Below are 12,538 nucleotides of genomic sequence, written 5' to 3'. Positions count from 1 at the left end.
TCTCTGTTGCTTCCTTTACTCCACAATCAGCTTCTTTGCTTTGCTGACATTGAGATGGAGGTTGTTGTCTTTGCACCAACCTTTGGTCTTTTTGGGGACAGGGACAATAGTGTTCTTTTTGAAGCATGTGGGGACTACAGACTGGAGCAGTGGGCGGTTGAAATTGTCTGTGAAGATATCTGCCAGTTGATCTGCACACTCCTTGAGAGCTTATTATAAACGTAATTTAAATGTTTTTGCTGTTTAATAAGTTAAAATTGCAGGGGACAAAACCAAAAACCGTGTATGTTTCTTTGAAAGGGAGAAAGAAGGTTCTTTTTTGGAAAAATGGAGGCTATTTTTCTGAATCACATAGTGTACAGTACCATTCATTTGCAAATCCATTTAATCAGGGCTTGTTTTGTTAATCAAAATCAGTGTAAGCTGAAGCGTTTGTATGCAAGACAACACACAAATCTGAACCGAGTTTAATCAACAAGGACTGAGAGACAAGATTATCTGAAATGCTTTTTGCTCTGATAACTAACTCATGCTAACACCAACAGTCACATAATCCAAAAAAAGGGACATGAGCGCCTCAGCCTTGCTTCAAGTGAAAATGACTGATGATGTTGGTGAAAGGATGTGTTTACCTGCTGTACTTCTGAAGACACTTAGACCTTGGTGCTGCATGCCACACAACAATCTGTGAAACAATGATCAAGGTCATTCACATGCATCCACCTGAAGTCATTGGAATGATAAAGAGCAGTGGGAGTAGTTCTCAGATTTAAACACAAGTAAAAGTACAAAATCAACATTATTTCCTGCTTTCAAATTTCTTGAGGTATTATAACCTAATTGTATTTGAATTATCAAGAGTAAGATTACTTGTTCAATCAGAATAATGTCACATCTAAGTGTAGTGTTATCATACTGCATATTACATTATCAGATTGTAATGCATTGCTATTAGCCTAGGTGGAGCTAGTTTTAAAGATGTATCTAATATTTCTGATTTCAAATATCTAAAAACACTATACATGTTATTTATTTTGGTAAGTTATATACTACTTTTATTATCTCAAATTTTTCCAGCAATGCTCAAATCCAAAGAAATCTGTAATTTTAAGCAATGAATCGGAGCGTGTCATTTAGCCGCCTGTCAATGGCATCATAAATTCTTTAACCACAGTTGCTGTAACAAAAAGAAGAACTTCCTGTAAAACATGAGAAATGTCTGGAAACACCAGATGATATGTTAGAGAGTACTTCGTACTCTCCGTACTTCGACAACCAAAGCTAGCCCCCTGGTCTAAATAATTAACAAGATGAAAACTCACATGATTTGAAGGCCCAGTGATTACAACTAGGATCAGTATTGGGATGTGAGACACAGATTCCTTCCACACCAAAGCTATGATGTCAATAGAGTAAAAAAAAAAAATACAAATTAAAAACTCATTTCACCTCTGAATTGCATTCTTTTTCTTTCTCATGGTTTTACGCTCCACCACTTTCGATATTGATCGTGAGTCTTTCACGGCTATAAGAAATGTTTTGATGGGTTTCTTTTTAAGCTGCAGACAAAATGCGATTGGGCGTTCATGTTTGTGTGTCAGTATGTGTAAGCGTTTGCATGTGTGTGTGTGTGTGTGTGTGTGTGTGGGTGTGTGTGTGTACACAAAATATTTCTTTCATTTAGCTTAGTGAAGCATGGGGACTCACGCCTTTTCCCGGTGTTCATTTCACACTCCCATTTGCATTGCACATTTGGAATGCAGATGAGCTTCACTGCTGGTATTTTAGCATTGCTGTTTGGCTTTGTCTTAATGAGGCATCAGTAAAAGGGCTTGTATTACACCAGATATGGTGCTTAAGGCAAGACACAGGAATATGTTGACACAGACCAGTAGGATAACCTTAATGAGCTCAGACTGGAGATTTCCCAACACGGACATGCAAATACACATATTGTCATTAGGTGTGATGACCTGCAAAGTCCTGTGATAAGTGGACTTGTGTTTCCTTCAGGGCAGCAATGTGCTTACGTTAAACTGCTGCCTCACTCACACATAAAAATCAGGGCTGAGCCACTGAGTGTCACTTCCCTCTGGACTAATATTGTTCTAATGCCCCAGAAGGAATCTCCCTCTATTTTAAAGCAGTGCAAATAAGGCTGCTCAGTTAATACTCCTTATAAAGCTCACACACAGAAAGGCATGCATAGTGGAGGTGCATCCACACATGCACACTCCCCACAGATGTACTCTCAGACGCTAGAGCTCCCGGGGTTCCAGTTGAGAGGGATCGATGATGATGTCCGCACCTCCTGACCTGCACTCCATGTACCTGCCACCTCTCCTCCAGCCCCCAACAGCAAAGAGGTGAATAAAATACAGAGACACACACACACACACACACACACACACACACAAACACCACAAACTTGTCGTGAAATGAGATACTCACTCTGAAAAATATCTGCGGTTTTATGCACTCAATGCCACACAAGGTCCTTGAAATCCACTTCTTCTTACAAGAGCGCCATCTTAAACATAAGGTTGAGTGTGAGGTGGAAATTTACCTTAAAGTGGTGCAGAACTTTCTCAGGTTTCAGCTGTGTGGGATGGTCTGTTACTTCAGTGCTGCTGTTCCACCAAGGTTATCAAGTTTAGTTCATCATGAAAGCATCTCACTTTAAAACAAAGAACAAAAAAACAACACTTTGATGCCTTTATATTTACATCACCACTTGAGTTCTACTCGTTAATATGAAGTATGATAATCAAAATGATTAAAGCTGTAAACTTTAGAATCTTTATGATCTGAGAGTTCCTGTAAACAGGCCTTCACATGCTACAGTATTGATAAAAAGTATTCTTTCCTGCAAATAATCTGTGTTATCTCTCCAAAATCTGAAGTGAGTAATTCAGTTGAGGTTCCAGTGTTCGGTTTAAGAGGAGAAGTCTGTTAAAGCTTTCAGGTAGAAGGTGGGCGAGAGCTTTGATGGAGATTTATAAGGTAACAAATCTTTATCAACCAATAAGAATGATAAAAGTGTCATTTGCCACGCCCTAACAGGTGCCACAGAGCTAACAGGAGACTCAGGAAGATGTCAATCAATCAGTCCAAACACACTCACACAGACCTGGGAAGAGGTCTAATCAGACTGAATAAATTAAAACATCTGTAGTGGATTTCAGAGCCTTTAATGGGTCGTTCAATCTAATCCCTGACGATAGGCGATGAGGGTTTCTCATTTCATTTCCACAAGTCCCATGAGGCACATGAGGCACACACCTGCAACGCCATTACCTCCAGACCAACTCTGATCTGTATTCTGGTCAATGTTAAGCAGACATCAGAAATAATAACTGACAACTAGCAGTCAAAGAGACATTAAATCAAAATGCCATGTGACTGCACTCTTTTAGAAGTATAAAGATGTGTTAGTGAATGCCCTTGGGAAACACTTATCTCTGGTCAGCCATTAACGACACAGTGGCAGAAGAAGATGTTTTCCTTTTTGATAAAAAAGTGACTACTAACCTGAATTACTTTGTCATTGGATGCTTTCAACATACTCATCAGTGTTCTCAGAATCAGAATTCTCAACATTCACTTTAGTTTTTGTATTTTTTTTCCTGAAGTATTTCAAACACTGTCCTACAGTGAACCTGTCTATTAAAATTCAGAGGCTGCAGAGCGGACACAGTCCAGCTGATGTGGATCCAGACTCTGTTGGACTATCCTGATTCATTTACCAAAACAGAGTGTGCAGCTCAGAGTCTCGTTGGCCAGATAAGGGTGTTAACATCAACTACTCTACCCTACAGAATATTTTCAGACATTTTAATTGCCAGATGCATTTTGTAATGAATTGAATTGCTGCCCTGTGTAAAATGTCTTATACTGTGCAAGCTACACATTATGGGGTTAATTTAGGCAACTTAAACTCTTTGTTGACTTTGACATGTTGACTTTTTCACATTTAACCCATACCAAAGTCTTTCTCTAACAAGTGCATATGTTTTGGAAATGCTGAAATGAGTCCAAAATTCCCCCCTAGACTTCAATGGTGTCTATTGCCCTGTTGCTTTAAATTGCCTAAACACAGCCATAAAAATGTTAATGATGCTTTGGACATTGCACATTGAATATTGTAGGGATTAGACATAAGAAATACAATTGAGAACACACCAAAAAACATCCAACAAAACCAATGCAAGTAAGACATAAGGACATTGGCTGATGTACTGTAAACTATCTTGATGAGCAGGTGTTAAACGGGACTTCTCTGAGTTTATTCCTGCATTAAACTCTCACTCAGAGCTAAACCTCATTTAAAATGATTTCCTAATCCAAAAACCTAATCCTCAACTACCAACTGGACCGGGTGAAACGAAGACTGGCAAGTACGACATAACTTCCCCCAAAAGTCCAAAGCTCACATACAAGTAAAAAAAATAAAGATTTGTCCACAAACACACACACTGCCTCTCTCTCTCTCTCTCTCTCTCTCTCTCTCTCTCTCTCTCTCTCTCTCTCTCTCTCTCTCTCTCTCTCTCTCTCTCGCTCTCTCTCTCTCTCTCTGTCTTGATCTCTTTTCCAGGCGAGGGATTGGACACACTTTATCCGTTGGACAGCATAATCTCTTTCCCCCGGTCTCCAACTCACTAAGAACTTAGTACACGAAAGCATGGGTGTCATGTATGCTATGTGTGGTGTGAGCCGTGATAAACAGACAACTGCAGTTGAAGAGGTGGATATGGACCCAGACCAGGTAACACTGACAGGGAGGGACAGATTTTCATATCATGAGAGGTGTGCAGCAAACAAAAGGAGAACTGAGTAAAAGAAAACATTGCCTCTGTGCACAGATGCTTACAGATTTTTAACTAACCTCTGGAAAGTGAAGAAAGAGTGCTTACAATAAATGTGCTTACTCTTTAAAAGTTTCAGAAAGGTTTGAGTGTGAGAGGCTGCGGGGCAGAGATTAACAGATATGTAGACAGACAGTAATACACAGTGACAGGGAATGGGAGACCACATTAAAAGAGAAAAGACTTACAAATTCAAGTAAGAGGCTTAGTTTCAGTCAAATACCTTATTTTTTAGTGTCCTTTGGTTCTTTATGAAAGCTGAAAGGGCAGATTATCCTGACAGCAAGGGTCAGAGTGAATGTCATGTCTTATGAGCACAAAAGTCAACAATCTGAAGCACCCACGTCAATATCAGGGTTCAGTGTGGTATAACTCCATGCCACATATAAAATGTAACATGCTGTCCTGGTGTCCTAGTTTTGTTTGGAGTCAAGGACTCTATGTTGTGGAGGCAAAACAGAAGCTTTAATAAAATGAAATCCAAATAAGACTAAGAGTCTGCAGCCATCCCAGCGGCTCTGTGAGGCTGTGTTTGCTGAGGTCAGCATGCTAACATGCTCACAGTGACAAAGCTAACATTGGCAACTTAGTTTGGTGTAAGAACAAGCAGTATTTAGCAACAAACACTTTCCTCATACCTTACCACCTCCAGGATAACATTCCCTCCCATTCTCTGCGCTCCTTTCCTTCTGGTCTCGTTGTTTTATCTGTCTGAGTGGGTGTTTGATCTACTGCAAGGCAACCAAATAAAATGGAATATTATTGTTATTAATAATCAAAATAACAGTACAAATTATTTCAAATGCATGCTGAGTGCTTATCTCAATGTATGATCAATGAGTTTAAAAACATGTCATTACTTTGAATAACTGAACACGGACATTTACACAGCTTCAGAGTAGGAGACAATGGAGACCTTTTGATGCTGCTGCAGTGTTCATTCATGTAAATGTGCATGTATGTTGCAAATATGGGTAGTGATTTAAATATTTTTTAAACTATGTTATCAGTGTTCAATGGGTTTTATTTTCCATTTTCCATTTTTGTATAGAATTTAATTTCATTCTTGACTCCCAGCACTCTAATCTGCTTTGTTTGATTGCAACGTACGCCATGTTTTCAGAAAGAAAGCAAAACAGCTTGAATTTCCCACTGTACACTGCTTGCTCAGTTAATTTCATCCATAGAAATGGAAATAACAGTCCTCATACCTTAATACGATAAGAAGATAAGACTTCCCTTAATAAGATAAAGATAAATACAATGCAAAGCATAAATACAACACAGATAGACCATGAATACAAAACTGAAATTATTGAAATGTCAATTTAAAGTGCTTGCTGGTCTGTCTGATAGCCTGAGGTATAAAAGAGAGAGCATACCGCTTGGTTGGTGTCACAGGGGGCCCGTAGCCTACCACTACGTTCCAGAACCCTACCAGTCAAATTACCATGAAGAGGCTGACCCGGGTTTCTGTGTCTTTTTTGCCAGGCGGTCATCCTACACTTTATCCATTGTATTTAACTCTCCTACCATTTTTCCAGCAATCTTAGTCACTCCATCAATCCTGGCCTTCTCAACTTAATTTGTTCCATCAATCAGTCAACATGATCATGCTTTCATTAAAAAACAATGCCCAAATACTTGAATGTGTTCACTGTTTCCATAATTGAACCTTTGATTTCCACTGCCTCAGTTGTCATATTATTTGTCCTGTAATCCATTACTAATTTTTTTAGTTTTCTTAACATTAAATTCTAGGAAATGACTGTTGCAATAATCAACAAAAGCTTTCATCTCGTTTTGATAGTGATTTAAATAACCCAATGAGCGCTGTGTCATCAGCAAATTTAACAACAAGGATGGTGAACATAACAGAGCATTAATTTACCTGCTAAGAAAGACAAATGAAGGGTCAATAAGAAGTTCAAGGAGTTGTAAAATTAGATTTTAATTCTTTGTGAAAATGAATAGAAACAAGTGGCTGACAAGAACACAGTAATAAGAATGTCAAAGTGAAATCTGCATTTGTCAGCTAAAACATGCAAAAACAGTAGTTTAAGGTCAGCGTTCGGAAGAGAAGTGACATGGCTAAGGACACACCTTTGTACCTGACAATGATAGAGGATTTATTTAATCCACAATTATGGTTATTAGCATGCACTATTTTTCTAATCTTTTGTTTTGAAAGTAAAAAGAGTTGAATTTCTGTTAACTGATTACTGTAACATGAATGAAATGTATTTTTTGCTTTGTAACTCAGGACTGAAATTCACAAGTGCTGAATTTCTTTTACAAAGGAAACAATAAAACAATCAACCTTAACATGAGTCTAAGGTCATGGTGACAGCTTGACTTCTAATAAGAAAAGAGCCTTGATTTATTCTTTTAAACTAATGCCATTTCCAAGCATTATAGAAATAAAATAACATATGATAATGTGCCTGACAAGAATCTGGGTCTTTTGTGTGCACATTCAACAAAATGTGACATTTTCAAAACTTTCATGATAAAATAGGCTCTTATTAACTGATGCAATGTTGTTGTTGTGTTTTGATGCAAAAGACAACATGCTTTTCATGGGTTTGTTTCAATAGAAAATTTGCAAATTACTTTACATTAATTCTGTCCAAAGTACATTTCAATCATATAACAAAACAGGAAAGGAAAAAGTAAATGGCTTTTCAAGGAACGTTTCATCACTTTTTAAATGCAGTAAAATACCATGACCAATTTCTGAAAAATAATACCATTTAAAGAGAATAAGAAACAAAAAAAACACTCCTTCGAACATAAAAGGGACTCAAAGTTGAACTCTGCTGACTGAATGGACGTCCCAGTGAGAGATAATTTTCATAATGGCAAGGTATTTGTTTTCCTGCCAAACCTTCTGCTCTTTTAGCATTCAATTCTTTCTTTCAGTGCACAGTTACTCTAACTGTAACTCTCCCTTAAGTGGATTTTAACATAAAAGTTTGTCAGTAATTTAAAGCTTTCACATTTGAAAAGGTTACCTCTGCATAAAGTATTTATACTCCTCCAAACAAAAAGGTAAACCAAAATACAAAATGATTCCGACATCCCACTGGAAAGACCACCCTGACTCCCCGTACGAGGCCTGCACACTGTTCAATAGGACGCCCAGAATACCAGACCTCTACGCCTGCCCCGGCACCCCCGTTTAAACAGAGATGGAAATGGACGCAGAGATGGTTATGCCTGTCCACGCAGTCAAGATCTCAGCAACAGGTTGCAGCCGACAGACATCCTCACCCACTGCTATGGATCCACGCGGATGCCCACACCTGAAAAGGTCAAGCAGCCAGGCCAGCAGAGTCACTGGATCGTGGAGTTCCCTGTCCTGATGATTGACCAGTAGTCATGACATGGCTGCAGAGATGGTCTTACTAGCTTAAGCTCATCTTCCCCACCTTTTCCTCTGTGTTTATTCTGATGTTTACATCTAGCCGGCTCGCTAGAACAGGCCAACAGAGTCAGCAGGAGACTGGCAAGTTGATTCATTGTTCCTGATGACTCACAGACACGTGCCTTCCCAGAACAGCGTCAACCACAAGCACAATTAAATACTAGGACTGTCAATCGATTACAGTATTTTATCACGATGCCATGATTGACTCCAGTTTTATCTGCAGGAGTGTGGAAATAAACATTGCCTCCAAAGTAAACTGATTTACATTTCCAAATGATATTGGCTTTGTGTGGTTTTTACCACTTTACTGGAGATATAAGCTAAAAAAAAACTTATATTTAGGGTTTGTTAGTAGTGCAACCACTTCATTAGAGTCCTTAGGTGCAATAGATTGAACCCTAGCACCACAGGAGTACATTCAAGGGGGGTCAGAGGGGCTTGTTGCACCCAGAAATGCATTAGTTGTAGTGGGTGCAATAGAAGTACACCCACTACTTAACACAGCGATAAGACTTACATTATGTGTGTGAACTGATATTAAGGTTAACATTGAATATCTACAGTTGTTATGCTCAATAGGGTGTTAAGTGGTTCATCAGTGGATTTGCTGCAGTTAAACATATATCCTCTGTCCCACGCAAAACCTGATATTTTGTGGAGGACACAAGATGTTTTATAATTATATTATGACTGTGTGGTGAACCCATGAACCTAACTCATATTTAGACATCTGACATTAAAGATTTGTGTTGTTGTTTCCCAGATATGACAGAGAAAAGAAAAACAGACATAAGATCATTTTTCACCAAAACATCAAAACGTCAAGTGAGTACAATAAGTCCTCATATCAATTTCGTAACATCTTTATAAGTATGGGTATTTATGGAAATACCAACGTCACTATGTCACAGGCAAAGGAAACTGAAAGAACTGAGGATCACGGAGACTAGGGACAGTCTGGGTTAAAGTCTCAGTCTGGAGGTGTGTGGCTGTCATGGTAAGCAGATGAGCTTTACCAGTGGATAACTCATTTTCATTGTGATCAGCCAATTTAACAAGTGTACAAAAGCATTGCATATCTTTTATATGGGGAAACTTTATCAAAATAAGTCATCATGTTTTAATGCATTTTTGTGGTTTGCTTGTAAACAACTTAAAAATAAATAAATATTTTTAAAGTATATTTTGGTCAATTTTGTCAGCTTTTTCATTGAATCAAGAGAAAAACTGAAAAGAAGGATAATGGTACAGTCTCCATGCTACACTAATGATAGTATTAAAGCCCCCATATTATGCCCATTTTCAGGTTCATAATTGTATTTTGAGGTTGTACCAGAGTAGGTTTACATGGTTTCATTTTCAAAAAAACACCATATTTTTGTAGTTCTGCACATTGCTGCAGATCCTGTTGTCACCCTGTGCGGGTTTCTGTTTTTGCTACAGAATAAGACATCTCACTTATTCACTATCTTTGTTAGGAGTTGCACATGCGCAGTTGCTAGGTAAGATCACATTAGCTACTGTTTTTCCAACTTTGGTCAATAAAAGGCAGGATTAGCTGGGAGACTTCTTTTAAACGAGGGCGCGCTTGTGGAATACCTGCAGAAAAGGACAAGTAAGTAGTTCTTTTGTAGATTATGGTGAACTAGTGTGTGTTGTAGCAGTGTTTTGCCATTGAGAACGAGCTTCCATGCCAGCGCTAGACTAGCACTCAGTTAGTACAAAGTGAGGCCATGAAGTGCCTTTTTGCACAATTCGTTTAATTGCACCAATCATATTTAAATACATTCAATAGCACCGCATGAGGATATTTAATAGATAGAAAAGCAGTTTTAGTTCCTGAGTGGTGTTTAGTTACCTTTTCTGTGCACAAAGGTTCCTGTCCTGTTGTGTGACAGGCCTTCAGTATTCTAGGTCAGCCCTCCAATGCTTCAGTGTGACTCAAGAATGAAAGGGCATGTACAGGGAAGAAGCAAAAATAGCAGCTGGGCCACAGAAGCCAAAGCTTTGACAAAGCCTCGGACATGTGTGTTCCCTGACCTGAATAACCAAAAGAGCTGCAGTGCACTCAACCAGGTGGGCCCTGGACGCATTTGGAAAATAACACTGTTTTTCTTTCACATCCATTGGAACTTTTCTTTAGTTGTTTTCTCCCCCAACTTACATTACAAGCAATCGCAGAGCTGACTTTTTTCTTTCCTCAATAAAAAAAAATAGTGTGAAGGGGAAAACTAATCAAACCTGAATTCATTTATTTTTTAAAAATCTCAGTGTTGAGATCGTGTTTAATGTGCTGAAACGATTGCTAATGTGTCTCGGTCCCCCTCACACTCAAATGAAAGCGTGGGAGGCATTTGCTGTTTAGTTTCCAAACATCTTTTTTTGCATGCTTGTCCAATTACCCACACCAGAGAGGTTTCCCTCCAATAGCTGTCTTCACTCCAGGGTTAAATGGAATTAGCAAAGGCGAGACCTCGTCATTATCCGTACCATTTTGTTCGCACTTTCACATTCACCACCTGCCAAGTTACATCGCCTTTCCGTTCGGTGACTGAGACTTTCAAAGAACAATGGGCACACGGCACACAGTGTGGCCATAATCATCAACTACGGTTCATTCTTTCACAACTAAAGGTGTAGGACAATTAATTACTCAGTAAAACACATTTGCAGTCAGGGAAAGCTACAGCGTGTTGTCAGATGAAACACAAAGAAGTGAGCAGACTTCTGAGACGCCAGAGCTCTTGATATACTCATTTCAACAGAGAGGACGCCAAGACGCACACAGTAACAGACACACAGTCCTGTTTTATGCCAAAGCCTTCATGTCAGAAGGTGCAGTTGAACATCTTTTCCCTGACTTCCTGGTGTGGGAGGAAATCACAATGTCATTTTTGACTTGTGATTACTTTGGCACATGGCATGTTACTGGGCTTGAGGCGCTTGTGTTCAGGCATATTGACACCCCATGTCACGTCAAGCGATTACATCATCTTCCTGTACAATTCTGAGTTTCCCCGCCTTTTTTTCTCATGTGCTGGAAGAGGTTGATTCAGCAGGATGGTTGAGGCACAAATGATCAAAACTGGCTACATTCGTCCTTTAGCTCAGCAGGCGGCCAAGGAGCGAAGAGGGGAGGGGGAGGGAAATGAGTCAAATGAGAGATGACAGAGAATTGAAATAGACAGAAAAAGCAGAGACGCTGAAAGAAAAGGAGAGACTGCTGGTTTGTGTGGTTGAAAGGAAGTAAGGGATGTCAGACTGGGAAAGAAAGCATGGGGAAAGCAAAGGAAGGAAAAAAGAAACCGGGTGCTGGAACTTTTCAATTACAGCACACACAGACAAGAAAGACCCAGATTTCAAGAGACTATAACAGTTTGCAGCCCCGAGGGAAAAGCTCATTTAGCCTCCTTCATTTCTCCTGTCCTTTCTCCACACAAATTACAAGTTGGAATATTTAATGTGTTCTTTTTGTTGCAAAAGCAAATGCAGGCTTCTCTATCATTACAGATGTCCTAAATGCAGAGATCAGCTACCTGGGGAGGCGGATCCTCCAGTTGGAAGATTACAAGAAAAACTTTCCTGTGTTGTAAATTTGTAAGTGTTTGAGTTTATTGAGTCAGTCAGCAGCACTGACGGATACAACAGCTATTTAGGCTTTAAAGATGTGATCTCCTGTTATTGAACTGACTGTCCTAATTTGAACTTTGAAAAGGAGAAAAAAGACTTGCCAAATTCCATTAAAGCAAAAAGGGGAATCAATGGAAGCAGGCAATAGATTCAACTACATCAACAGACACTCTCCTTGCAACCCATTTAACACAGGGAAGCCTTTGTCTATCCGGGTTTTAGTGTGAATGACAAGCATAATGACAAGATGACTTGAGAGAGCAGGACAAAGGACTCTCCTGGCAAACATAAAGTATAATTGCCACAACATCAAACAAATTCTAGCGTTGGAATTTGCCTTGTTTTTCATTGTTGTAGTCCCAGAGGAGCAGACACAAGAGTCTAATTAGAGATTCATCTGCTGTACCTGTCGACCCCATCCCCAAACACACACACACACACACACACACACAGAGCTTTCTCCCTGCTACCTCCTCCACCATAACTTGAAGTATTGTGGCAGCTAACTTTCCTCTAACGTCATTCAGCTCTCACATGTCTGAAAGATGTGTCAACTGCACGTCAAGTAGTTGTGTTGTTGCTGCGAGGAAGGCAGGTGGTGAAAAAATAATCC

Source organism: Etheostoma cragini, chromosome 12 (assembly GCF_013103735.1).
Source record: "Etheostoma cragini isolate CJK2018 chromosome 12, CSU_Ecrag_1.0, whole genome shotgun sequence".
Taxonomy (NCBI): Eukaryota; Metazoa; Chordata; class Actinopteri; order Perciformes; family Percidae; genus Etheostoma; species Etheostoma cragini.
The sequence above is the reverse complement of the archived record's forward strand: the minus strand, read 5'-3'. Positions refer to the sequence as shown.